The sequence below is a fragment of the Zosterops lateralis genome (assembly GCF_965231275.1).
Source record: "Zosterops lateralis genome assembly, chromosome: 12".
Lineage (NCBI taxonomy): Eukaryota > Metazoa > Chordata > Aves > Passeriformes > Zosteropidae > Zosterops > Zosterops lateralis.
The window spans coordinates 17,526,895-17,552,767 of NC_139772.1; positions in this window are offsets into that span (position 1 = coordinate 17,526,895).

Consider the following 25,873-nt stretch of genomic DNA (forward strand, 5'->3'; position numbering starts at 1 on the left):
AATCCCTAATAATTGTAATACTTACACTGAAAATAGATTATATTCTAAATATCATCAATTATTTAAAGAAATAATTTGATTCCATTTCATCAAAGACAACACTACTTACCCAAGTGGTCAATACATCAGTAGCTACTGATATTAGTAAAATTTCAGTGGCAGTTTCTGGAAAACACACTGATGGCAAAAAATTGCACAGTACCCCAGTCATCACAGAAATAAAAAGATCACAGAATCGTTTGGACTGGGAGGGACCTTAAAGCTCATCTGATCCTACCCCTGCCATGGGCAGGGACACCTCCCACTGTCCCAGGCTGCTCCAAGCCCCAATGTCCAACCTGGCCTTGGGCACTGCCAGGGATCCAGGGGCAGCCACAGCTTCTCTGAGCACCCTGTGCCAGGGCCTGCCCACCCTGCCAGGGAACAATTCCTGCCCAAGATCCCATCCAGCCCTGCCCTCTGCCACTGGCAGCCATTCCCTGGGGCCTGGCCCTCCAGCCCTTGCCAATTGTCTCTCTCCGTCTTTCCTGCAGCTCCTTCAGGCCCTGCAAGGCCACCCTGAGCTCAGCCCAAAGCTTCTCCTGTCCAGGTGAACAATCCCAGCTGGGCCAGCCTTTCCTCCCAGCAGAGCTGCTCCATCCCTCTGCTCATCCTGGAGCCTCCTCTGGGCTCTGCAGCAGCTCCAGTTCCTTGCTGTGCTGGCCCAGGGCTGGGGCAGCTCTGCAGGTGGGTCTCACCTGGGGGCAGAGGGGCACAATCCCCCAGGGCAGGTTTGGGGCTCTGGGTGTCTGTGCATGGGCAGCTCTCACCCAGCAGCACCCCCAGGATGCTGCAGTCAATGGTGGTGTTTAAGGGCAGTGAGATTGAATCAGGTACTGCCCTCCTGAGCCACAGCCCTGCCCACATCTGAGAGTGTCTTACCCAGATTCCCCGGAATAGTTTAGCTAAACTTATGACTTGTGCATTATCTTGTCAGTCTTGCACTTTCTGTGTGGATTAAGTTTATGATGTGCAGATTGCTCGAGAGGAGACTATTTAAATCAGATGTTAAGTCCCATTAAATAATTTGTGCACTCATGCCAGGTGTTCAGCAGAGATATTTCAGATAGCAATTTCCTTAATATGGCTTACGCAAATACTTGAACATTTTGACAACAGTAGGTACATAAGTAACAGTTTGTCATCCAGGAAATGACAGTTCCACGTAAATAGAGATTACCAAAATATGTGTGCGATTACACAGTTTTAGAATATTAAAATATTTAATAATTGACAGATCACCAAGGGTTAAGCAACGCATTAGATTTATTGGATATTTGGAAAAAATTTCTTCACCAAAAGGGTGGTCAAGCATTGGCACAACTGGCCAGGGCAGTGGTGGAGTCACCATCCCTGGAGGCACCATAAAAGATGTCCAGACATGGCACTTGGGGGACATGGCTTGTCATGGCCTTGGCAATGCTGGGGTAACAGCTGGACTCCATCATAAAGGTCTTTTCCAGCCTAAATAATTCCATCATTCTGGGATTCTAAGTTCATACCTAAATTTTGTGTACATTTTGTTAGAAAGAGTGCCCTGGCAAAATCCCAGTGTAGATAATCACACCCTACCTGCCTCCATCTCTCCCATCATTTGAACTTAGTCAGTTATTTAGAGATTCCTATTAACACTGTCCTGTAGATTTTGCAATTAACTTCCTATGTCCAAACACAGAGCACTGATTCCCACATAAAATGGGCAAGTTCAACTCACTGAAGTCAAACAGTACCATGGCAATGTCATGTTTAATTCATGTGTAGCACAGGTTGTTTTATAAAATTATGATCATTATTTTCTGCCTCAATTTTGTCTTACATATAATTATAACAGCATTAAAAATTAAGAAATATTCCTGCTCTGTTGATCATCTAAAGAGCCTAGAAATAAAGATGAAGAGGAAGGCAGAGCTGGCAGCTCGTCATACTGTGAACATAATCAAGATTTCTAAACAGGACAGAAAGTTGAACAGCCAAGGTTCCCCAAGCCAGCAGGTGCTAAAACAGTTCTGAAAGACCCCTAGAAGCCAAGCAGATTGAAACTGGGACTGTGGTATGCAACAATTCCACCAGCACGTGGGAAGGAAAATACAACAAACTGGAGATGCAGGGAAGAGAGGGGGTAACATTAACTGTGGTACTGGGAGCACTGGGACATGGTCACACCAGGTGTGGAGGCACTGCCTGCACCTGCCCAGGGAACAGCCACAAACAGTGAGACCTGAAACCTGCAAACAAAGCTCTGGACAAGGCAAATTTATGGGAGGAGGATGGAGTAAACACACTGCCAAGAGATGGATGGCATTGAACTGTACAACTGTGTGCACCAGAATAACTATGTATATATATATATATGTAAAATTAAATGGCAACAAACAACTAGGGCAGGGTCTGGGAGGGGCAACGAAACCATCCAGAGAACACTCAAGCTACAAAGGACACTGACAGCTGTACTTGTCCTGAAATCAGAAAAGCAAACAGGAGGCTGCTGCCCATAAGGAAACATCTCTCACTTCTAGGAGTTCCTGAAACTTCTTCCTTGCAAACTGGTGAGACTTCTTGAAGGATGGCTGGTCAAGCGTGGGCAGAAAGGATTGACTAATACCATTCTTTCTGTAGTTAGGACAAGAGTGGTTTCTCCTTTACTGCATTCCAAACGTTCTCTCACCCTCACAAGAGTTTTCAGACACTGTGGGAGGCAGGGCATGAATCCCAGCTGGACACCTGTGGGAACTGGATGTCAGTGCTGCTGACTTAACTCCTAAAGGGAAGCTGGGAAACTGCACAGGAAGATGGACAGTGGTGTTTAATTTCATAGTTATTTGTCTTAACCTTGCCCAACTGCTCTCAGAATAAAGAATGTCTGAGGAAACCGCACACATGTAATTTGCAAGAGACAGAACAATACAATTAAGTGTGAAATAGCTTTGGACTACTCTTTTTACAAAATAAAGTTCTATTCTATTAAATACTTTGAACTAGAATGCCCGAAATTAAGGTTTTTATTCTGAACCATAAATGTTCTGATTTCAGTGGAAAGGAAAATTCTCATTTTTAATGTTGCATTCACTTGGCTTTCAAAATCTGATCCACATTATGCTCTGTGTGTGCTAACATGAATAGTGTTGTAATCAATTCCATTTAGCACACCGAATTGATAGCAATTTCATTACTATTTAATATTGAAAAGGTGCTGGGATGAAATTTTCCTAATAAAGGCCTTTTAGCAAGGCCTGCTTTTATTAGCAGTTAATATACTACATGGGGACCATTAAGATTTGCTCTTCAAAATCCTAATCCAAATTCTCCTCTAGTCATATGTGAATAGCCCCATTAACAATAATTATATTATTTCAGATTTCCAGCAGCAAGACTGAAGCAAATTATATATTGGAAAATAATGGTGGAAAATAAATAATGGTGGAAAATAAGAGGATGCACTCAGTTGTGGTACAGATTCATTTCTTACTGATTTTTTGTTGTTTGCTTAGTAGCACCATGGTCACTCCTTTAGCCCAGAATTTCCACAAGTCTGGATCTCGAAAATCTCTCAATGTCTTTTTGTGCATGCACAGAATTTAACCTATGAATAGTGCTGCAGGTTTTGGCATATTGACCACACCAGGGTGGTGTGAGAGGGGAAGGAATCTTAAAGGTGTTTAAGCACTGCTTGAGCATCTTTTTAATACAGCATCAAACTCATATGGCACAAAATTATTTACTTTTAATTTTTGTTTTTAAAACATTTCTAATATTTTTAATTTCCTTTAAAGCACATCCATCAAAAAGGGAGAAGCAGTGTGTAGTTCCATCTTTTGCTTGAAAAAAGAAACTAATATTTTTTCATCAAAAAATTGAAGGATGTTCAGGATGCTTCCTTTGATCTTGAACAGAATTGATACCTCGTTCATTGTAACCTTCATTCTGACATTAAAATGTCAGAACTTTGTCTCAACCAACCAACTACAAACAGTTGTCTATTAAATTATATGAATCCTTAACTTAGAGCACTAAAAATCTACGAAATTATCTCAACATAAAAAAAAGCCTCATAAAAAAATCCAAACTGATCTATTTCCTTGATCTATCACTGCAGAACAGGCACAAGAAGTTCCATTTGTTTTTTTCCATAGCAGTCTGAATTTAGCTAAAGTTTGAAAATGAACCCATTGAATTTCATTTACTTTGCAGGTTCTTTGGATATAAAGAGCTGCCAGAGAAAAGGGGGCTGAAAAAATGAATGTAACTAAGCAGCTGATTTCCTAAAACCACACTAATAGTGTCAGCTCTCAAGTGTCACATTCAAGTGAGACACAGGAGCTGTAATCCATGTTGTGGTTTGTGCAGAATGTGATTCAGAAGGCCAAACACTGAAAATAAGAAGGCATTGATTTCATGGCATTAGTCTTCCTATTTTGAATTCACAGAAGGTTCACGAGTTAATTATTTCAACCTATAAATATACCTCAACTTTAAACAGCTGATCTTTTCCTTCAAATTTACAATTTAGGCTTTTTAAACCAGTATGAATGAAACTTGGAAGCATTCTATAGGGACAGAGGTAGCAGCACCTACTGCTGAGACACCTCAGTGTCAGCTCTTCATAGAAAAATGAGAGTGAAAGTTTTCCTTTTCCTTTATCCTATTTTCCTTTACATTTAGAGCTTTGAAATGTCAAAGAACCTCTTAAACTTCTCCATAAAATTCATATACAGACAATATAATATTACAGTGAGGATTTAGAATGCTGAATTTAATTCAAGGTATCTCTTTGGTTTTTTATAAAGATAATTTTATTAGATATTATGCACTGAAAGTGTTTTCTTGCTTTCATTTTGGACTCATTTACTTACAAATTCCTTCCTTGCTTAACTTCATTCCACAAGAAAAGCATCTGTTCCTCTCCCAGTTCTCTTCTTTGTAGAGAATTAGCACCAATATCAAACCCAAACCTAAACAATCAAAACAATGACACTTTATTAGGGAATAAAAGGATAAGAGGTATGTTGTACAATTGTGGATGACTCAGGAAAAGAAATATAGAAAAGTACAGCTGTGACTATAAGGTAAATTATATGCTAACATGTGATAATAAAGTTTTATTCTCACTCCCTTAGTTGTTCTTTGAGAAGTCTTGGGAGCTGGTTCATTAAGAATTCCTTTCACTATATACATTTTTACTACACAAAGTCACATTGAAGTGAAAAATCCATGCACCATGGAGTTTAATATGACTTTATATAATAAGAGTAATGTGCAGTTATAGTAAATTTCAATAACCACTCTGTAAGACAGGAAAGCTGGGCTTAAATACACAGCACTTGTCTGGTGAAAGGGCTGAGGGCCAAAGACCAAAATGATGACCTAAAGGCCAGACTTCCAAACATATAAACCTGCAATAATGTGTTAAATTTTGGAAAGGAGACTATTTTCCTCATTCTTCCCCTATTTTTCATTTAACATCCTATCACTTTTTCATTAACAATCCCCTCCTCTTCACTGCAAGGCTGGACATTCCTGGCTGGAGCTTCCAGAGGCAGGATGGGTTCCCCTGTAGCACAGCAAAGGAGGCACAGAGCTGTGCCTGTCTCAGGGTCAGCTCAGCCTCAGCTCCACATCCACTGTCTTTTAAAAACAGGGGAAAAGCAAAATTCCATTTTTCTGGCCAGAGTTTCAGGTGAGGTTCTACAAATGGGTAATGACATAACTTCCAGCACTTTCACCCACAAGGAAAACATCAATTCTCCATCCTCCATTAAGAGAAAACCTGTGAGCTAAACTCTTCCCCCACAACATTAGGTATGTGTCCATGTGCATCATTGCACACTGCATAATGTATATATTTCTGTAAGGAAAAAAAAAAAAAAAAAAAAAAAAAAAAAAAAAAAAAAAAAAAGCCCACTAAAATTACACCAGCACTGTAAGTGTGATGTGTTTATGAATCTGCCAGTTATTTGGACTTTGCTACATTTTCTCAGATGACTAATTACCACTAGAGCACCTCCCAGGGAGTTTAGCTGGCTGTTGTAAATTAAACTGTAAGACCTTATTATATTAATTGAAGTAGGAAAAAAAAAAAGTTAAAGTTGTTTTTGTGGAAAGAAACTACACAGCTTTAGAAATTCATATAATTTATTGTAATTTTCTTAACCGTTTGTTTCTCGCCTTCCATTTTTCTGTTCTTCCCCCTCTTCCACAGCATTTTTCTGCATTCTGATGTCTAATCTGTGCTGATGAAAACTTCCAAAGACTGGAAAGAATAGGATACTTTGGCTGGTATACATATACAGCTAAAGAGCCTCTCCACCCTCCCAGAGGACAATCCCTTCCCAATATCCTATCCATCTCTGCCCTCTGGCACTGGAAGCCATTCCCTGTGTCCTGTGGATGCCTTGGGAAGGCTGACCTGGAACAGAGACTGGACAGAGCTGGAGAATAAAGTAGATATTTATTGAAAGGCCTTTAGGACACACCTTGGGCAGGACAAGAGCCTGACCAGGGCTACACCCAGGGTGGACCCAAAATGGTCACAGAATGGCTGATCAGTCACAAAGTTTTACATTTTTCTAAGTTTTGGTCCATTTGCATATTGGGGTTTAAGTGTCCAATTACAGCTTCAGGTTGTGAGGTCCCATCCTTCTTGTTTCTCCCTTCAGTCCAGCATTGTTTGTGCTTTTGGGCTGAAAGTTGTCCTTGATGTGCAGCAGGAGAAGGATTTGTTTTAGCCAGTGCAGCCCCTGGGGTACCGGCCTGTGTTTGTTGCTGGAATGTGATGGGGTGAGGAACAGCACCTGCCCTGGGAGCAGTTTCTGTTTGGTGCATCTCTCTCTACTGATGGACAAGTCCACCTAAATAAAGAAACTCTCCCCTGTCAGAGGCAGAAGTCTCAAATTTCTCCTTTGGAAACCTAAGTCTGATAAATTTTTCATAAATGGCTTGAACACAACAACTTTTACAGGTGATGTGATTCTGCATCATTTCCTCAAATCAAGAAATAGCACATTTCCACAGTGAAATGTGCAACACTAACCTGGCAGTCTCTCCCCATAACCACAATACCAAATGCACCCAGGTAACTCCCCTCATTTCAAAACCTTTCAAAAAGATTTCTGTCCAGGAGTGAATTTTTATTCTGTGATTGTGTTCATTCTTCTTCCTTTTTTCCTCTTTTCTTCTATCTACCACATCTTATGAACTTATTACAAGCATAAATCTCCCAAATTCACACATTTTAACATCCACATCACCATGTGAAGTCAAGGAAAGTCACAGAAAGTCTTGGGCCTTGTGATTAAACTAAAGCCTGGGAATCCAGTCCTCAAGACAAAAAAACAAGGATTTTTTTTACAAGGACATGAATCTTCATTTAATCACAATTAGAATGATTTCCCTTCTTTCTCCTATTATGTAAATTTCTCCAAAGCCCATGACATGTTCCTCAAGAGCAGACAGGCATGACTATCAACATATTATGTACAGTCCTCATCAGAACTCTTATAAAATGATAAAGACTCTCCCAAGAAAGGCAGACAATTCAGTCACTGCCCATTCAAAACACTCTCACAACCCTCATGACAGAGATGCCATATTATTACTTCATTTTAAATAAGGTAATTCATTATTACATCTTATTTATTTTAGTGCTTAATTATAGACTCCTTTTTACATCTTGTGAGAGCACACACAGAAAATAAGCAATTGCATTAGCCACTTCAATATTGACAAAATTAACTGGATTACAGTCAGCAAATTGCAATCTTTGTTGGTTCTGAAATAACTGTAAATTTTCATGGAAAGCATCAGCACTGAGCACTTCTATTTCTAAACACAGATTCATACTTATACCCTAATCTGTATTGCAAAGCTGGAAGTGGGTAATGAACTTTTAGGTGTTGTCAAGAAGGAATTAAGACAAACCACACCCCAACCACACCCGCAACACAAACATCCTCTCCTGGTTTCAAGGGATTTTCATACAGACATCTGAGATAGCCAGAGGCACAAGTATTGAAAATGCAGAATAAACTTTTCCATGCGTGTGTTAATTAGCAGAAGGTTACACTGGGACATTTAAGTAGAAAACCACATTAATAATATGACTTGAGGGGAAATCGTTTAGCTCTGGGTTGCAATGGTGATGAATAAAGGTTGCCATGAACTTGAAAATATTGTCTGAAATTACAATGCTGTATCAAAGGTCAATGCCAGCTTTGCTCGTTTAGGGAAAAGCTAATTATATTTACATCATAAACCACTTGAGCTATAAAGCAATTAAAAATGGTGGTAGAACGGAATTAATAAATTGATTGATAAGTGATCAGTTTTATAGAGTTAGCTGATTTAGAAGCCCAACACAACTGAAGGAAAACTGCCTGTGGAACCTCTTACCCCTGTGCTGCATAAGGAGCATTTTCCCAGAAATCAAATCAAAAGCAATGAGTTGACGTTATCTAATACTACTCCAGATGAGGACAAGCAGATGCCATTGTACCAAATTTGCATCTACACTGTATCTGCTGTGTCAGTTGATAATATTGACCTAAGCTACACTTCAGCCAATTACAGAGCACAGCAAGGCCAGCAGAGCTTTGGGAAGTACCAGGCAACTCTTTCCAGCAATGGGAAGTTTGCACAGAGTTTGTGTATTTCAACAGCTATTCTGAAATTTGCCACAATTAGTGAACCCAAAGCAGCATTTTTAAAAGACACAAAGAATTTGTTTTGGGGGAATGAGATAGTGTCAAACCTGAAAGAGAGTTTTACAACAAACAAAAAAAAAAATTCAAAAAGTGACCCTCAACCCCTTCCCAAAGCACACAGCCACCAGCACATTGCAGAGTAAATATTCCCCAAAAGACCCAGGAACACATGAACTCTTTACCTCATGCACAAAGTGAGTTCATAGTTACCACCCTGAGAGTTTCAGACATTCTGACAATGTTACATTGGCTACTGTCAGAATCAAAATCTACCCTGTCCAACAGAGAAAAGACAGAGAAAAGCTGACAGAGAAATATGTCATGAAGGACAGCGCTGTAGCCATTAATCTTTTTTTTTTTTTTTTTTTCATAATTTTCAATTTTTACTTGGTGTTTCCTTTTTATCGCCTGTATCTCAATGGGTAATTCTGACACTGTTAATATTACAGTGAATAATGTGTTGAAAAAGGAGACAAAGAAAAATACAGAGTCAGGATGCACCAAACCTGCATGAAATAACTGGTTGCAATGTTCTTTGAATGTTATTTTAGTACTTAAAGGGCATTATGCTGTTTAAGTAGCTGACTGAGGTTTTCTGCAAATTGGAACATTATCTTGTTTCTCAAGATAAAAATTCAACCAGAAAGGAAGTGAATTTTCTCTAAATGTGACATCTATATTCATATATTATATGGTAGTAACATAGTAAAATAAGGTTTCTGCTATTCTGAGTGACTTATGACTTGAAAGTTGTATGTCTTACATTGTTTTACATTCAGCTAAAACCACTCAGGACACCATGAAAAAAAAAAAAAAAAAAAAAAAAAAAAAAAAAAAAAAAAAAAAAAAAAGAAGACAGAGATTTTAATGCTATTTAGGATGAAAAATGTCAAATTAAATCCTAGCCATGCTCTGAAATGAAGGAATCAACTTTATTCTGTAAACTCATTTTTTTAGTACTTTCTTTGTATTACACTGGCACAAGGAACAGAGGAGCACTGCTAAAACAAAGTTAGGGCCAGTGTCAATAAGGAGCAGAAATGAGATATCATGGCAAATGAACTGGATTATCTCCATGAGTGGAGATACAGAGTGGGAATGAAAGCCATAAGTATAAAAGTCAAGAGGATTTAGCTAACTAAGAAAAATCCCAGGCTGCACCCAAGATCTCATCAATCACAAATGGCTGTGGAGACAAGGGAGATGGATGCAATAGAAGCCATCCCTGCAAAACACCCTCATTGCTGCAAACCATGTTTGTGCAACTCAAACACAAAGCTATCATGCTAAAAGCAAGTTATATTCACTAGAGCTATTGGAATCAATCCTATGGAAAAGTGTACTGCCAAAGCATCATTTCAAATAGAAGGGAGGAGACAGAATATGACCTTGATTTGTTCCTGCCTCAGCAAGGATGTGAGAAGGGAATGGCCCATGAGAGGTGAGTGCACACAGTGTCACTGCTCTGCCACACAGAGAGGATGTTTTATAGGTATTATGTCTTTGCCAACTGCTTTTCCTGTTGTTGTTGTAGCCAGGACAGCCAATCAAAGAGGTGAGCAGACAGAGCTCAGCCTATTTCCGGGTGGAGATTCACATCTCCTGTTTCTGTCCCTCCCCTCGGGCCAGCCCAGCACAGAGACCCTCCCTGCCTGCAGTGCCAGGTGAGGCTGCTGGTCCCCAGGGCTCCCTGGGGGCACCTGCAAATGGTGTAGAAAAAGGATTCTGTAAAACTCTGGGGTGTTGCCAGAACAGCCTTGACAAGTTACAGGGGAGACATGAAGAAAGGGATGGAGCAAATTAAAGGATCAAAAAACTGTTTTCCTTAAAGAGCAAGGCTAGTTAGGCTTAATGGATTTAAGTTGGAAATTAACAGTTTTCTACAACGAGAGCTATCAGTATCTGGAACACGTTTTAGAACAGTTTCAGATGAGAAACTGTAAGGACAAAGTAACTTTCTTATGTGCATCTTCATAAATTTGAGAAAGGAATATTTCATTGCTGTATGTGACTGGTGGCACCAGACCTAATGCTCATTTCAGATGGAAGGCTGGCCCAGCTGGGATTGTTCACCTGGACAGGAGAAGCTTTGGGCTGAGCTCAGGGTGGCCTTGCAGGGCCTGAAGGAGCTGCAGGAAAGATGGAGAGAGACAATTCCTCAGGATCTGGAGGGCCAGGCCCCAGGGAATGGCTGCCAGTGGCAGAGGGCAGGGCTGGATGGGATCTTGGGCAGGAATTGTTCCCTGGCAGGGTGGGCAGGCCCTGGCACAGGGTGCCCAGAGAAGCTGTGGCTGCCCCTGGATCCCTGGCAGTGCCCAAGGCCAGGTTGGACATTGGGGCTTGGAGCAGCCTGGGACACTGGGAGGTGTCCCTGCCCATGGCTGGGGTGGGGCTAGATGGGTTTAAAGATCCCCCCCTCACCCAAATCATCCTGTGATTCAGTGATTGCTTCAAATCCAATAATCCCACCTTTCAAATCCAGTTCCTTCCATAGCGAACTTCAACATGTTCTTCATTTCCTTACCACCACACACTCAGAAAGTACACCAGAAAATTATTATGTCAAAACTTTTACTGAAATTTGTTATTGAACATGAAAGAAGACCATAGTAGCAAACATATAATCATTATATATTCTGCAGAAGATGGGTCAAAATCATCTGCAGCCCAGAGCTAGTTAATTATAAAAGACAATTTATATCTGAAGCATCTTTCGTGCTTAGCTAGACATTGTAGATTTATTAGCAGCTGATATGTACTTTACACAATTAAAAAGAGATAAACAGGTCCTACCTTTATACTTAGGAACTATTAAGATGTTGTTACAACAGCTGCTGCAAATTAATCCACTGTAATCCTTCTACACTCTGCCATTAGTTACACAACAAAATCAGAGCTTCTTGAAAACCAAAAATAAAGATGTGTGAAATTGTTCTAATTACATACTTAACTCATGAAAAATGAGAGCATTCCCTTTGTCACAATTCAAATCTCCTAGAAAATTAAAAGATAAATTACTTTGAACCAGTTTACTTTTCACTGCAAGATATCCATCTAGTGAGACCTTACCCTAAATTAAGATATGTTACCTTAACATTCCTATGGCCAGAGAATTCATTTTCTCTCTTCACCTTATATATCAAGAATTTATTCTCAACTGAAAAAAAAATCATAAACTCCAGAAAAGTAATAGATTACATGAAAAAATCACAGTAAAATACTCAAGCTCTATTTAATTTAATACTTAAATTTCAAGTGTGTTTTAATATGCATTTTCATTGCCACCCTCTTTATGAAATCTGACTGGGGAAGATAGAAGTGTGAAAGGAATCAGGGAGGATTTAGGAATACTGAAAAATAAGAAAAATTATAAAGAAGAAGAAAACCTGTTTGGAACATTTCAAAATTACCTGTCACCAGTGACATTCTGCTGTGAAATGATGGCATCTTAATATCTTCATCTAAGGGACCTTGATTTGAAATATTTATAAAACACCTGAAATGGGACTCTTGGTAACAATGAGAACTGTCAAGTACTGAAAATAGTGAGTATTGCCATGCAATTTTTTCCTATCAAGCTTAAATCCTTTCTTTCAGAGCTGGGGAAGAAGTATTCACCTCTAATGCTGAGTTATTTATTTTTCCTTCCCAGGAATGACTCCCATGGCACCACTCTGGTCACCTGGTGTGCCAAGTCACATCCCTACCTCAGTCCCTCTCCACTCCTGGCAAGCACACAAACCCCACATTTTATTCCTACACCTGCATAGTGGGGGCTTTTCTTCTCTAGGAATCTGCACTGTCCCTTTAGAGAGAAACCCCCAAAGTTTAAAAAATGAATGCTAAATCCCTGTAGTCCACTCTGCTTGGAAGCCTCCATCCCTGTGGACTTGGTGCAGCTCTTTTGGCTTTTCAGAGGAAAAGGGGGTTGGAACATTTTAACATGAACAAAGTACAATTCAGAGGGGCAGTAGCAAAATCTGTGTCATCCAGTTTTTTCCCACTTCCTCATCAACAGAAACCAGGAAATAGATCATTCTCAATATTTCTTTTCCCCCACTGGAGTGCCAAGTGCCTCTGAACTCAGTCCAAAGCATCCTCCTCAAAAAATAGAGTGGAAAAGAGATTTCTGTGACAATGCCTATGTTGTCAGAACATTTTGCCTTATTAGAACATTTTTTCTTCAACAACTATCAAAAGATAAAATGGAAATTTTGCAAAGAAGTCCTGATGTGGGCTGTAATTTCAGCCAGACTTTCAGTTTCCAATGATTCCTCTCATCTACAGGGAATATCCCTGGACAGCCATGTCTCAAAACATCTGCAGGGTGACTTAGTTTCTCAATTTTCATTTGACAATAATCTTCTCAGAGGGGAGTATGTGTGTGTTGTGTGCTTCTTTGTTTGTAGGTTTTCCCCATTCACACGGAAAAAAATCTCTAGCACTCTTTTTAAATTCAGAAAAAAAAATCCTAAATTAATTTTCAGTCCTTGGGTTGCAACTTAAAATTAGGGATTAATCAAAACTTCAGAACCAGATGCACTGTTCCTCTCATAAATAACTCATACATATATATATATATATATATATATATTATATACATGTGTGTGTATATAGATATATAAATATATCCACACATATATATTCTTAGCAGTGCCATGTTAACAGCTGGACTGAAGATCTCAGGGGTCTTTTCCATCCTAAATGATTCTCTGATATAGAATATATTTGCATCATTTAGTGGCAAAGACTACATAACAAAAGGGAAAAAAACTTATCTGCATTTATGAGAGAGTACATTCAGCTGAAACTAAAAACCACACTACTTTTATTCATGGTTTCTTATTATTTAATGATTCATAAAAGAGAGCAAATGCTTAAGCAGTAATTAGTATTGAGGAGCCATCAAAATCGGTTGTTACAGGATTGGGATCTTCAAAATCAGCAGTTATAATCTCCTAAGATTTCCCACTTGGCCAACAAAAAACTGTCTCAAATACATAAATCAGACAGAAAAAAAAGAAAAGAAAAGGAAAAAAAAAAATTTGAATTCAAAAGTACAGCTACCAATTTTTCCAGAAGCATTTAATTAAGATTGTATTCTGTCCAACTGAAGCTGGGTGCATGGGCTGAACATCCCAGCAGTAGCAGTACGCAGAGTCAAATAAATTATAAATAGAAATACATCTACTGTTTTAATTTAGAAAATAATACCACAGTCCTCACTTCCTAAGTACTCCTCTTGTTAATTAATACAACATTTAAATCAGCTCATGTCCCTTGGAACCTGATGGGAATGGACACAGAATGAGGAACAGAAGTCAAAGTCCTGCTGTAATTGAAAACATTGGCAAGACTTTTAAAAATTGAATCTGAAAGCTGGAAGTCAAATCAAGAAGCCCCAACATGTGCAACTCTTTTTATGGAAGGCAAAGTAAAGAGTAATCTTGAATATTAAACTACCTTTAAGGGAGCTATAGCTCCTTTTAGTAGATACTAGCACTGTTATTAACAACTTCTCTTTTGAACTGGAGTAAAAAACATTTCAGCTTGTGGTAAACATTATTGGAAAAAATCTGCACCATTTCAGAGAGGAATAAAGCTTGACAGGTACATAGATATCTCTATAACAATGTTTCATAAAGCCTTTTTTATTTGTTCTGTTAATATCCACTCTGTTACTTTTATCCAAGAAAGATAAAAATATTTAATGATATTGACTATCACTGTTCTAGGCCATGTTAATAAAAACAAATCAGTAGAGGGATGCTTCACTACACAGTATTAATTATAACTGCTATACAGAGGGAAATAACCATCTAGAAACTGTGATAAGGTTGCCCAGCAGCACCAGCTGTGTGTAACTCCAGGTAATTCAACTCCAGCACGTTGAGGACACAAGAAAGTCAAATAACTTATTTAAAGTAGCTTCAGGGGCTGCAAGCCCACTTTTCCAAAACATCCACTTCCCAGAAACGTTGTAAACCCTTTCACTGTCCCTGCCCTGGGACATAAGAAGACACAGATATGCCCAAATAAAAATGCTTGAGCTGACACCTGGTGCTGTTTGAGCAATGTACAGACTGCTCAAAACAACTGTAAATGATGGAAACAAAACAAGTAGGATGAACAGATAAGACCTAATCATATTTATTATTAAGAGATTGGCTTGAGATACCAGTCACACAAACTGGATTCCTTCCAAGCAGCGCTTGAGAAAGCTTTAAAAAACCCCAAAACAACCAAAACCCAAACGACCAAACTAAGAAATAAAGGATCATTCCTTAGGACAGCAAGTGAAGTTCATGCTTCAAACCTCAGATAATTTCCAGTAGCACACAACTTGCAGGAGTCCATCCAATTGCTTAGAAAAAAAATAAACCTAGTTACATAAAAACCTGACACCTTGTCATGAGAGAACAGCCACGAGTCCACTTTGGGCAACATTAAACATGGATCAACAAAGAATTAACACAGTCAGAGTCACTGAATAGATGTAAAAATCCATCTTGCCCAGCAAGAACTGAACAATAATAAAAGTTTTATATTTTTTCATCAGTTCTGGGTATTTTGTTGTGGTTCATGTGATCACTTCTGCCAACACTAGACAAAATATTAATTTGTGTAGATATGTCTAATTAAGCAAGTTCACATCTTAAGAATTTTTTGATTGCAAGAAGAATGGCAAACTAAAATCTGCATCCTTTAAAATGTGTTTTATACTGAGCCTAATCTTCTTGCACTCTCTTTTTCCTTTCCAATTTAATTTCAACAGGGAGACATGCAATGATTTGGTTACAAACATGACTGGCTGCCTTTATGATATTATATGAATTGTCATAAAGAATGCTTTTTAGTTGAATTAACGTGACAGGTATGTAACAGATTCTGTGGAAATAAAGTCACAATATGCCATAATATTTCACAATGCTTTAAAACTGACAAGCAGTTCCCTAATTACTGCTTACACAGAAATTCTAAACACCATTTTCATATGTTTACTTTGCTAAGCAATCTATTATTTCAGTGCATGCTATGCTGAAAATGCAATTGCAGTTAAAAAAGAAAAAAATGTGATAGATTTATCTTTCATACTTATCAGAAAAATGTCAAGAGCTGACATGGTAAATTAAACATCTGGTAACACATGGAAAACTCTGGATTTATAAGCAGCACTAAGTTTGCAAAGAAGTATTTGGCTTTATTTCTCTATTTTATTCTTATTGGCTCAAAATATTTAGCCAATACCTGCAGTGCTGTTTCTATTCCTAGAAGACTTTTACTCTTGTTGCTGATGCAGATCATGGCTCTGCACTGCAAAGTGAAAGGGACTCCTTTGCAAAAGATCCTTTTTGGGGACCAAACAGTCCCTTTGGCCTTCCCAAGGCACTGTTTTCATTACAAGGGGAAAGAATCTCCTCTTCAAGGAAATCTTGAAGGAGATTCAATTGATGCAGAGGTCTTTGTACTTAGGGTACCAGTAATTTCAATAGAAATTCAATACAATAGAATTATTTGTCAGAAAACATCCATTTATTAAAATTAAAACAGCTATTGATTTATTTCTATTCCTAAAATATCACTATTGAACATGAAATTTCTGACAAAATCCTGACATTGGGAGCACACAAAACAAGCTACAGGCCAAAAGCTAGGGCTGGGGCAGTGGAGCAGAGATTCTGACCTCTCACACCCTGCTAAATTCCTTGAAAAAATGGAAACAGGTAGAACCCTTTCTCAAGGCCCTGTGCCCCTGTTAACCAGAGATCCATATCCTGATATGCTTCCAGGGACCCCCATCTTGCAGGAACACAGTGCATCACTCTACCCTTGGGTGCTCTGATTCATCACAGCCTATTGTGTGTTTGTAAGCTAAACAAACCCACACAAAAGTAGAAACAGCAGCTTATGTTCAGCCCGTGATTTGCATATTTAAATTCAGTGTTTAAACATGTCTTAATCTGCATGCTGTGCTCCATCTCTTGGAGTGGCTATTATAGAACTTATTTGTCTCTGAGAAAGTGTTGGATGCCAAACTAAGCAACACATCTGGAAGGCAGCAGACATTTTATCCAGCCTCCTCCAGTGCTTTGCCATCCTCAGAGCCCTTCTTCCAGCTTTCCTTTGCTTCAGCCTGCAGTTCTGGTGAAAGACTGTCCTCACCATCAATCCAAATTCCAGTTCTCTGCACAATATTATCACAAACAGGATGTTATCAGTTAAAACTCAGTTGCAAGAAATAGATAAACCCCACACTAGAGATGGATAAATCCTATTTGGGCTTCAGTGAGCTCCTAGGATTATAACTTTATGAATAAGCAGCTCTTTTCAGTAATTTCATAGCCTGTTTCTTTCCATCCCTTAAACCAAATGAACATTAGTATGGTTCCTCTACTCCTTAAGAATATGGATTTATTTGTTTCCATTAAAAAAAAAATTCAAGTTGCTCACAGTGCAGACAATCACCTGAATGCAAACTGCTGAGCCTCAAGCCAGAGCTGGGAAATGTCTCCCAAATAATCAGTTTATCAGTTTATAAGTGTTTTAAGAAAACAAGTATTTTTGAAATACTTCTTCTGAAAATTTTAGATAGGTATTAAAGTAGTGATAGTATAACAAAAACCTCCCTTTTCTCTGAAATGAAACACCAAGGGCTGAGAAAACCACCCCAAGAACTTGAGTGAGACAGTTTTTAGAGAGTTTTTAAGAGAACAGTGAAGATATTTCCATCCAAAGCAAAAATCAACTTCAACCAAAAAAGTATAAATTTTATTTCAGTCTACATTCTCTAAGAACTTTTTAACCTTTACCCTGAAACACAAAGAACTCCCACTGAACAGGTCTCCTTTATAAAAATGTGCAATTTAGAGTTGAGCATTTACTGTAGCAGTTACACCTCTCTATTAAAATAAGTAGTGACTGGTGAAGTTGGTAATAAATGTTTGCACTTCAAACCACAGAACAAGCTTCATTTTTTGTTTAATTAAAGCAGTTACTTTTAGTGCACTCATGAGCAGACACCAAACTCTCCAACGTTTGATTCTATGAAGCAAATAACAGCTAAATAAGCCTAATCACAAATTTAATTAGGGTGGTGAAATGGCTCCAAAGGAAGCACAGTGGTCTGCTGTGACAAACCACAGACCAGGGGAATCCACAGGAGAGTCTGAACCAGTGCAAATTACCCAGCTAAAAAAGGGCAAAGCTGAGGATATCTTCATGGACTGCACAATGAACAGCTACAGAAAGTTGTTGGTTCATTTTTAAAGTGAATATGAGTATTTTTATCTGCTGAATATGATGCCTTGGGAAGGCTGACTTGGAACAGAGACTGGAAAGAGCCAGAGAATAAAGTAGATATTTATTGAAAGGCCTTTAGGGCACACCTTGGGCAGGACAAGAGCCTGACCAGGGCTACACCCAAGGTGGACCCAAAATGGTCACAAAATAGCAGCCCTGTCACACGGTCTTACACTTTTATAAGTTTTAGTCCATTTGTATATTGGGGGTTTAATTGTCCAATTCCAGCTTCAGGATGTGACGTCCCATCCTTCTTGTTCCTCCCTCCAGACACCCTTGTTTGTGCTTTTGGGCCTAAAAATCGTCCTTGGTGTGCAGCAGGAAAAGGATTTGTTTTGTCTCCCTGCTCTATGAAGAGAGCTTATGGGCACTTAATATGAGGCTCAGAACTGCACCCCTGGGCAGCACAGTCTGAAAAATGTGAAAGCTACAACTTAAGGCATCACATAAAGAAAAAAAAAATAAAGATCCAGCCGCAGTTTTATGGTTCTTCTCCAAGGCAGGATGGTACAGGTGTAGAATCACATGAAAATGGTTGTTTTCCTTTGTCTACAGAAAGAACTTGGCTGTTTTGCTTGTCTGGTGTTTGGTGGTTTCTGCAGTTTTCTTTTTCCTCCCCCCCTGCTCCCTCTGTCTTTTAAGTAGAGAGATCAAATTTAACTGGATGTTTTATTGGAACTCACAGGGCTTGGCTCAAATGCAGCCACTCGCTTGTTACTGAAATGCCTCATTATTCACTCAGTCTGATTCTATTCAAATCCCAGGAAGTTAATATTCCACTTTACAGTTTATCACCTGCTATCAGAGCTCTGGTGCCTCATTACAGCTCCCAGGGTCTCCTTCAGTCCCAGGGGACAATGCAGCACCTCCTCTCTCACTTCCTCTACGCTGCCTTTAATTCTCAATACACAGAAACACAACCCACCTCTGCAATCACAGTTTTCTTCTTCAAGATGTTTTTATTTTTCCTTTACATTCTTTAGAACTCTTTTTTTTCCCCACTCATACCAGAAGGATATATGGAATGGCAAGGTCTGTGATTCCACTCTCCAGGATTTGTTGTATACCTCTGTGCTTCAATCCACTTGTTTATGATGAGGTGAGCAACATAAAATTTTATCTTACAAAACAAATCCAGTCAAAGAGTCAGATCTGTGATGCACAAGAAGGGGCTTTTACTGACTTGCAGAGACCTGGCAATGCAGGCTGAGTGTAAAACATTGCACAGGAAATGGCTAAAAATCCCTTTACGTGGTAGTTGTCCTTGTTCCAAGTTTTCTGATGTGTGACTAAATTTCATCTTACCAGCCTTATTTTAATAACCTCTGTTGTTGTTGTTTTGCACAACATGCTTCTTAAATTCCATCTGCGTTACGTGCAGGAAGGTGAACACCCACAATGTTCCTACAAAAACCTTTGCTGAGATCTCTACTGGCCCCAAAGCTTTAGTGCCACCAATGTTACTCCAAGTGTGTGCCTTGGTTTGGAAAGACAGGTGTCTGCCAGGGAAAGATGGAGCTTCCCTTGGAATAGAGAATGGAAACCCCCTCCCTCCGAATTATAATTTTGAAATTAAGAGGCTTTCAGGCAAAGATATGGGAATAGGGATAACTGTTCTTTACTAGGAACATTAAAAACAAAAATATAGTAGTACAAAAAAAAAAAACCAAACAAAAAAAAAAAGAAAACACTGTCAGAGTCAGAACACAACCTGACACCCTGTTGCTCAGGGTGTTGGGAACAGTCCAATCCAGTCCTCCTGCAGTGCCAGATGTGGTTCTGTTGGAGCAGAGATGATCCTGTAGAAGGGCCCAGTGGTGCTGAGATGGGTCTGATCTCCCTCTGGGAATCCAGTGCAAACAGGCTGTGCTGCTGTTCTCAATGCCACGATTGATCCAGGTGGGAATGCTGGGCTCCTCCCCCTGGGTGGAGCATCTCCCCATGGGCTGATGGAATTGGATCAGCCCTGCAGTGAGCCTGGATGGCCCATGGACAGCAGAGATCCCCTGGAGGGAGGACGGCTCAGGGAAGGGATAAAGAAAACACCTCCCCAACTGGCTTCAACAGATGAAAATAGAATACATACCTTTGGTTACATCTTGCATTGCAACCCAGGACAGTGTACTCTTGTTTCCTTGGAACATCATTCCCAACCACATCCCAGGCCAGCACAGGATGTCCCTCTCCATAAATGAAAAGCTGGGGCACCTGTCAGAGAGCTTTTCTTTAGGGCACTGCAGCAATTTTTCTCCATCCAACCTGTAAAATTGTGTTCTTTATACTCCAGTTTGTCCCAGGAATGGGAATCTGCAGGGGTGGAATGCAAAAAAAATGGTGGTTTGGCTAAAAATAGAGACACACTTTAATATGCCATCTAAAAAGGGCATGGCTGATTTCTTCTCTACAGGATTTATAAAATTGCTACAAATGTGATTTATTAAACAAATTATAGGCTTGTGTTTAGAATTATATTTCTTTTAGAGTGTGTTATCATTTAGACAAGATTTCTTACATAACACATCATGTCTTACCTCAAAATTAACATTATTAATTCTCAAAATCCAATGGCAAACAAGTGCAAGAAGTCCCAAACCTACCTAAAAAATTCATACTTCAACAAAAATTTACATAAGAAAGATTTAATATTTGACATGTGTATTTATATTACATTTTTATTTAAAATGTAGATTGAAATACCAGAACATTACACATAATAAAATGGGAAGTACAGCTTGGGGAGTAAAAAGCAGTAATAATGTGGCATTTTCCTGTGTGACAAGTACTTGTGGAGGCTGGTTTGTGTCAAGCCAATATACCTTGGAAAAACATGGGCAACTGTTCCAAAGCTCTCATTTTTGTTTGTTATTGCAAAGGATGTTGCCATCACTTATTTCTGATACACCAAACTGTGAAAATAAATTCACTAAGCTGACTAAGAAGTCTCGTTTAAAAGGTCAAGATTTTACCTTTTATCAACACTTCAGAAATGAAGATCCCACTTGTGATGGGATGAGTAACTCTGTAAAGAAAATTCATAATTTCTGCCTGCAGCTTCAAAATAAATAGGGAACGCCTTCCCAAAAGGAATATCAACCTCCTGTTCCAACTACAGCATCCAGTGGGATACACATTTCTGTGCCCCTTGTTCAAAGTCCCATATGACAAGTCTAAACCCACTGCGCATTAATGTACCCACTTCTTACCAACAGGTCATTCAGAGCACCTGCAGAGACACAGCACAAGAAAATTATTAAAAAGTGCATCAAGAAGAAACTACTGGCATCTAAAGTACCCTTCATATGCCACAAGACGTTAATTTGCCTTTAGGTAATGCACTAATAAACCTAAATCCTCTAATCACCCCAACAGCAGCAGAGTACTGTGTGAATGTCTGCCACAATAACAGAATCACAGAAACTGGGTGGGAAAGGATTTCAAGCAGCTGTGTTTTTTTCATTTGCTGTGCTTTAAAAACACTCAAATAGATTTCTGAGCTGCTTTATAATTGTTTCAGGTATATGTGGGGCGAAAAAGCAATCAATGCTCCTATGGAACATTGCTGATAAGGCGACTGTTCTACTCTTTTACTATCTAGTACATAAAATCATTGCTTTATCTGCACCATATGTAAAATATACCTCATGTCAGAGAACCAATAATGTTGAAGAATCCCTCCCAGGCCATGGAGTCCCAGCTGTGCCCACCTTGTCCCCAGCCCAGAGCACTCAGGGCCACCTCCAGCCCTTCCTGGGACACCTCCAGGGATGGGCACTCCAAAGCTCCCTGGGCAGCCCCTGCCAAGGCCTGAGCACCCTTTCCATGCACAAATTCCTGCTGCTGTCCCAGCTGAGCCTCCCCTGGCCCAGCCTGAGGCCGTTCCCTCTGCTCCTGTCCCTGTTCTCTGGGAGCAGAGCCCGACCCCCCCGGCTGTCCCCTCCTGTCAGGGGCTTGTGCAGAGCCACAAGGTCCCCCCTGAGCCTCCTTTTCTCCAGGCTCAGCCCCTTTCCAGCTCCCTCAGCCCCTGCTGGGGCTCCAGACCCTTCCCCAGCTCTGTTGCCCAATCCTAAATGCAGATAATAAAATAGATTCAGACGTGCAGCCACATCCCAGACTTTTTCCACTCTGGATACAATTTTGACCTCACTTTTCAGTGTGGTTGTGTGCTGCACCTTGGGTTATACTGTCCTGCCCAGCTCAGCTCAGCAGATCTGACTGGAATTTACATGAACCACAAAAAACAGCAATCTTTCCAGTAGTTAATTAAGCAACTCGTATCTTTCTGACAAGACAGGTGTGATTTCAGTTCTTGAATTCTTTCTTTGGTCCCTGATTTGCTGGTCACAAGAAAAGATCATTAGACATTACTGAAGGGTGCCCCCCTTTGCATCTTCAGATGCAAATGAAGACTTCAAATGGTGCAAACACATCTATTAAACATGAACAAAGGTAGCAAGACTCTGAGAGAAGGTGGCCTTTCATTAATATTAGATTAATGAAAAAACATGTTTCTTACTGCTGTCATAATTTTCAGCAATTCCACATGGGGAATTAACTTCACAGACCCTTTTTAACCCCTTGTTTTTTAACAAATGGAAGCAATTTAAAGTGAAAGAACAAACCCCTCATTTTGGCATACCTAAGACATTGATTGGCACATACAGAAACAATGAACTGAATCATTGAGTTGTATTGGATTTTCTTTTCAAATACTATATGAGTAAGAGTCGCTATTTTTACCTACTTATTCTTTATTGCTGTTGGGCAATGGATGCAACAGAATATGAATGGCAGAACCAGCAGCTGTGATTCTACCACATGCTGCAAGAACACAAAAAAAAACCCCAAGAAAGCAACCAAAAACCATCTCCAGCTGTGTTTTTAAAAGTATCATTTCTTCCAAACGATCACAGGCCATGCATTTCTTTGACTTAGGTGAGAGCCAGGGCTCTCAGCTAGCTTGATACAGCTTTTACTAGCAACATGTAAGAATTAGAGAGCTGTCAGAAAATATCATTACAGCTTTTTAGTGATTATTTTCCTTCAATAAGTCACTCCAAATTAGAATCTAATGCTTGCTTTCTTTGATGACTTCTAGTTTTCTGGAGGTGAAAGAATACAAGCCACAAATGAAACATCCAGCTTGGTTTGTCGTTAATTTTTAATTTGTTTTGAAACATTTTCTACATATCTTCATAGGATTCACAATTAATTTGAGAGACAGTACAGCACCTATCTGATAATAGCAGAGAGATAGAAACCTATATGTATATCATATAGCAAATGTATATTCGCCCACTGTTCTGGAAGCAACACCACCTACATGGTAAAGACCATTCCTGAATTCCATCATGAAAAAAGTCCTATGGCTGTTCAGGAATAATATATTAAACAAAAAGCTTGTGTCTAAAAATAGGTAAAAAATTATTCTTTTATTTGTTAGTCACATGCCACAGCCAAAAAAAAAAAAAAGTTACTATTGGTTTGGCATTACTGATTAGGTAGAATCTGAATTTAGACCAATATCTCAGCATGAGTGCACTTCATGGTTCTGATACAGCAAATGCTTGCACTTTATTATATGCACAAATCTGCCTGCACTGAGAACACACTTCTGCTCACCCAGGGACCACAAAGCATCACAGATATGTAAAGTCAGCAACACCACTCTGCCCAGGGTCCCTGCTTTGGGTATTTATTATCCATCCTGCCCTCCTTATCAAGACCCCACGTGGCCATACTCACCCCCAGTTTCTGCCACACCAAATTCAGGAGGGAAAGGAAGGAGGATCTGCTCTACAACTCCATGTAGCAGGAGAGAAGTGAAGCATCTGCCCCTCTTGGCTGCCATATGCAAAGTCTGCAACAGCACATGTGGGGAAACCCACAGAAATAAGCCGAGTGCATGTTTGTTACTGCACCTAAATTTAGGGATAAAGCTGATCCCTAGTGAAGAGTATTTTTATTTGCATCTCTCCAGGCACCTGTGCTACTGCTCAAAAAAGGCTGAATTTGTGACACACCCTATTTTACCATGCATTCAGCAGGGTTTTTTTCAATCCAGTAATTTTCCAGTGCCCCCAGTAAATCTGTAACAAAACGAGAAGTTTTGAGCACTGCATGATTACTTGCACAATAAAATGATTCTGTCTTCTTGCTTCTTACCTGTGTTATTTTCATTTATTGTGTTCTCAAAGAATACTGATCATGACAGATTGAAGAACACTATTTCCAGAAAGCACTCTGCAAAGTATATAAGGATAGCAAGCTCTTGGTTTCCCTGGTTACCTTGAATTTACATGGTACTGAATTAAGAACAAAAACCTGTTAGTCAGAATCCTTATTGGTCCATCTAGAAAGAGATTTTTAGACAACGTTAACCCCTGTATTTTTCAAGCTCACTAAAAAAAAGAAAAAAAAGGGGGGAAAAAGGAAAAAAACCACAAAGAAGTGACAAAATTGTAATTATGATAACTAGAAACTGAATTAAGAAAAAAGAATCAGCTGTGCTCAGGCAGCTCTGGAGCTGATGTTAGTATCAGATACCCAAGGCAGGAATGCATATATTGTGTACACGGCATTAGACTGACCCAAGGCTCCTGACTCCTGCATGCTCTAGAGGTAGAATTCCCAGAAGATTGCCAAATTACTTTCAGACCTGGCTAATTTTCCCACAAAATCACAGCCCAACATGCAGAACTAAATATAAAGTACAGCACTTTTACAAAAGCTTACTATTTTTGGAGTGCCAGATTAGGTTACAGCCTTCTGTGTGAGAATTGGCACATGCATATATCTGTACACACAAAAGGTATTCTCTGACTTTCACCAAACCCAGCATCAAGTGTTTGTCTGGTATTCACAGAGAGCACCCCCCCTCTCTGCTTTGCAGGTTTCACAAGAACTGAGTACAATGCAACCCACTGCAGCCACAAGACAGCACAACTACTCTAAATATTTCCTGATTGAGAATAAGCCTTGACACCAGCACTTATTTTATCAGCAGCAGTGATACCACACCAAACTCCAACCATTCTCCATTTTTGCAACTTTCACTGGTGCGACTTCATCGGCTCTTATGTGGAAAACAATAAATATTAGTAATGTCTTTTAGCCCATTGTTGCTTCTCTATTGTTTCAGTGTATTAAGAGTTCATACTGCAGGAAGAATGCAGGAGCATTACAGTAGTCCAGGAAGTGGAAAACATGGAATAGAGCTAACAAGAAAACAAGAGGGGTGTAAAGGAGGGGTTGAACACAAGACAAAAAATTGGGAAGGGTAAAAAAAATTCAACCCTTGAGAAAGGACAAAAGCAGGATTCAAAAATATATAAAGGAAAATCTGTATTCTCAGTGATTAAAGATATATAAGGATGAGAACATAAGTTAGCTCTCTACTGAAGTTTATAGAACACAGTCGTGATTTTGGCTACTGACACTTTAGTTTCCACATAAAAATAAAAATCCTCAGTATTCCTAACTTATAAAAACAATTTCATATCCCCTTTCACTGAGAATATTTGAGCATAACTCCATTTTGTTATAAATAAAATTAGAAAGGAAGAAATACAATATTACTGCACCTAACGACTCAGTCTTTGGCAGAAATTTTATAACAACCCAGAATGCCACAAGTAAAAGGTTGGAGCACTGGTACTTGGTGACTGGTACACACTCTCAGTCTTTCTGTGAAAGTAAAGTAGATTCTCATTTCCAGGTTGGATGGGGCTTGGAGCAACCTGCTCTCGTGGGAGGTGTCCCTGCCCATGGCAGGGGCTTGGAATGAGCTTTAGACTCTGTCCCCACCCAGCCCATCCCATGATTCTGTGTTAAGGTTTCTT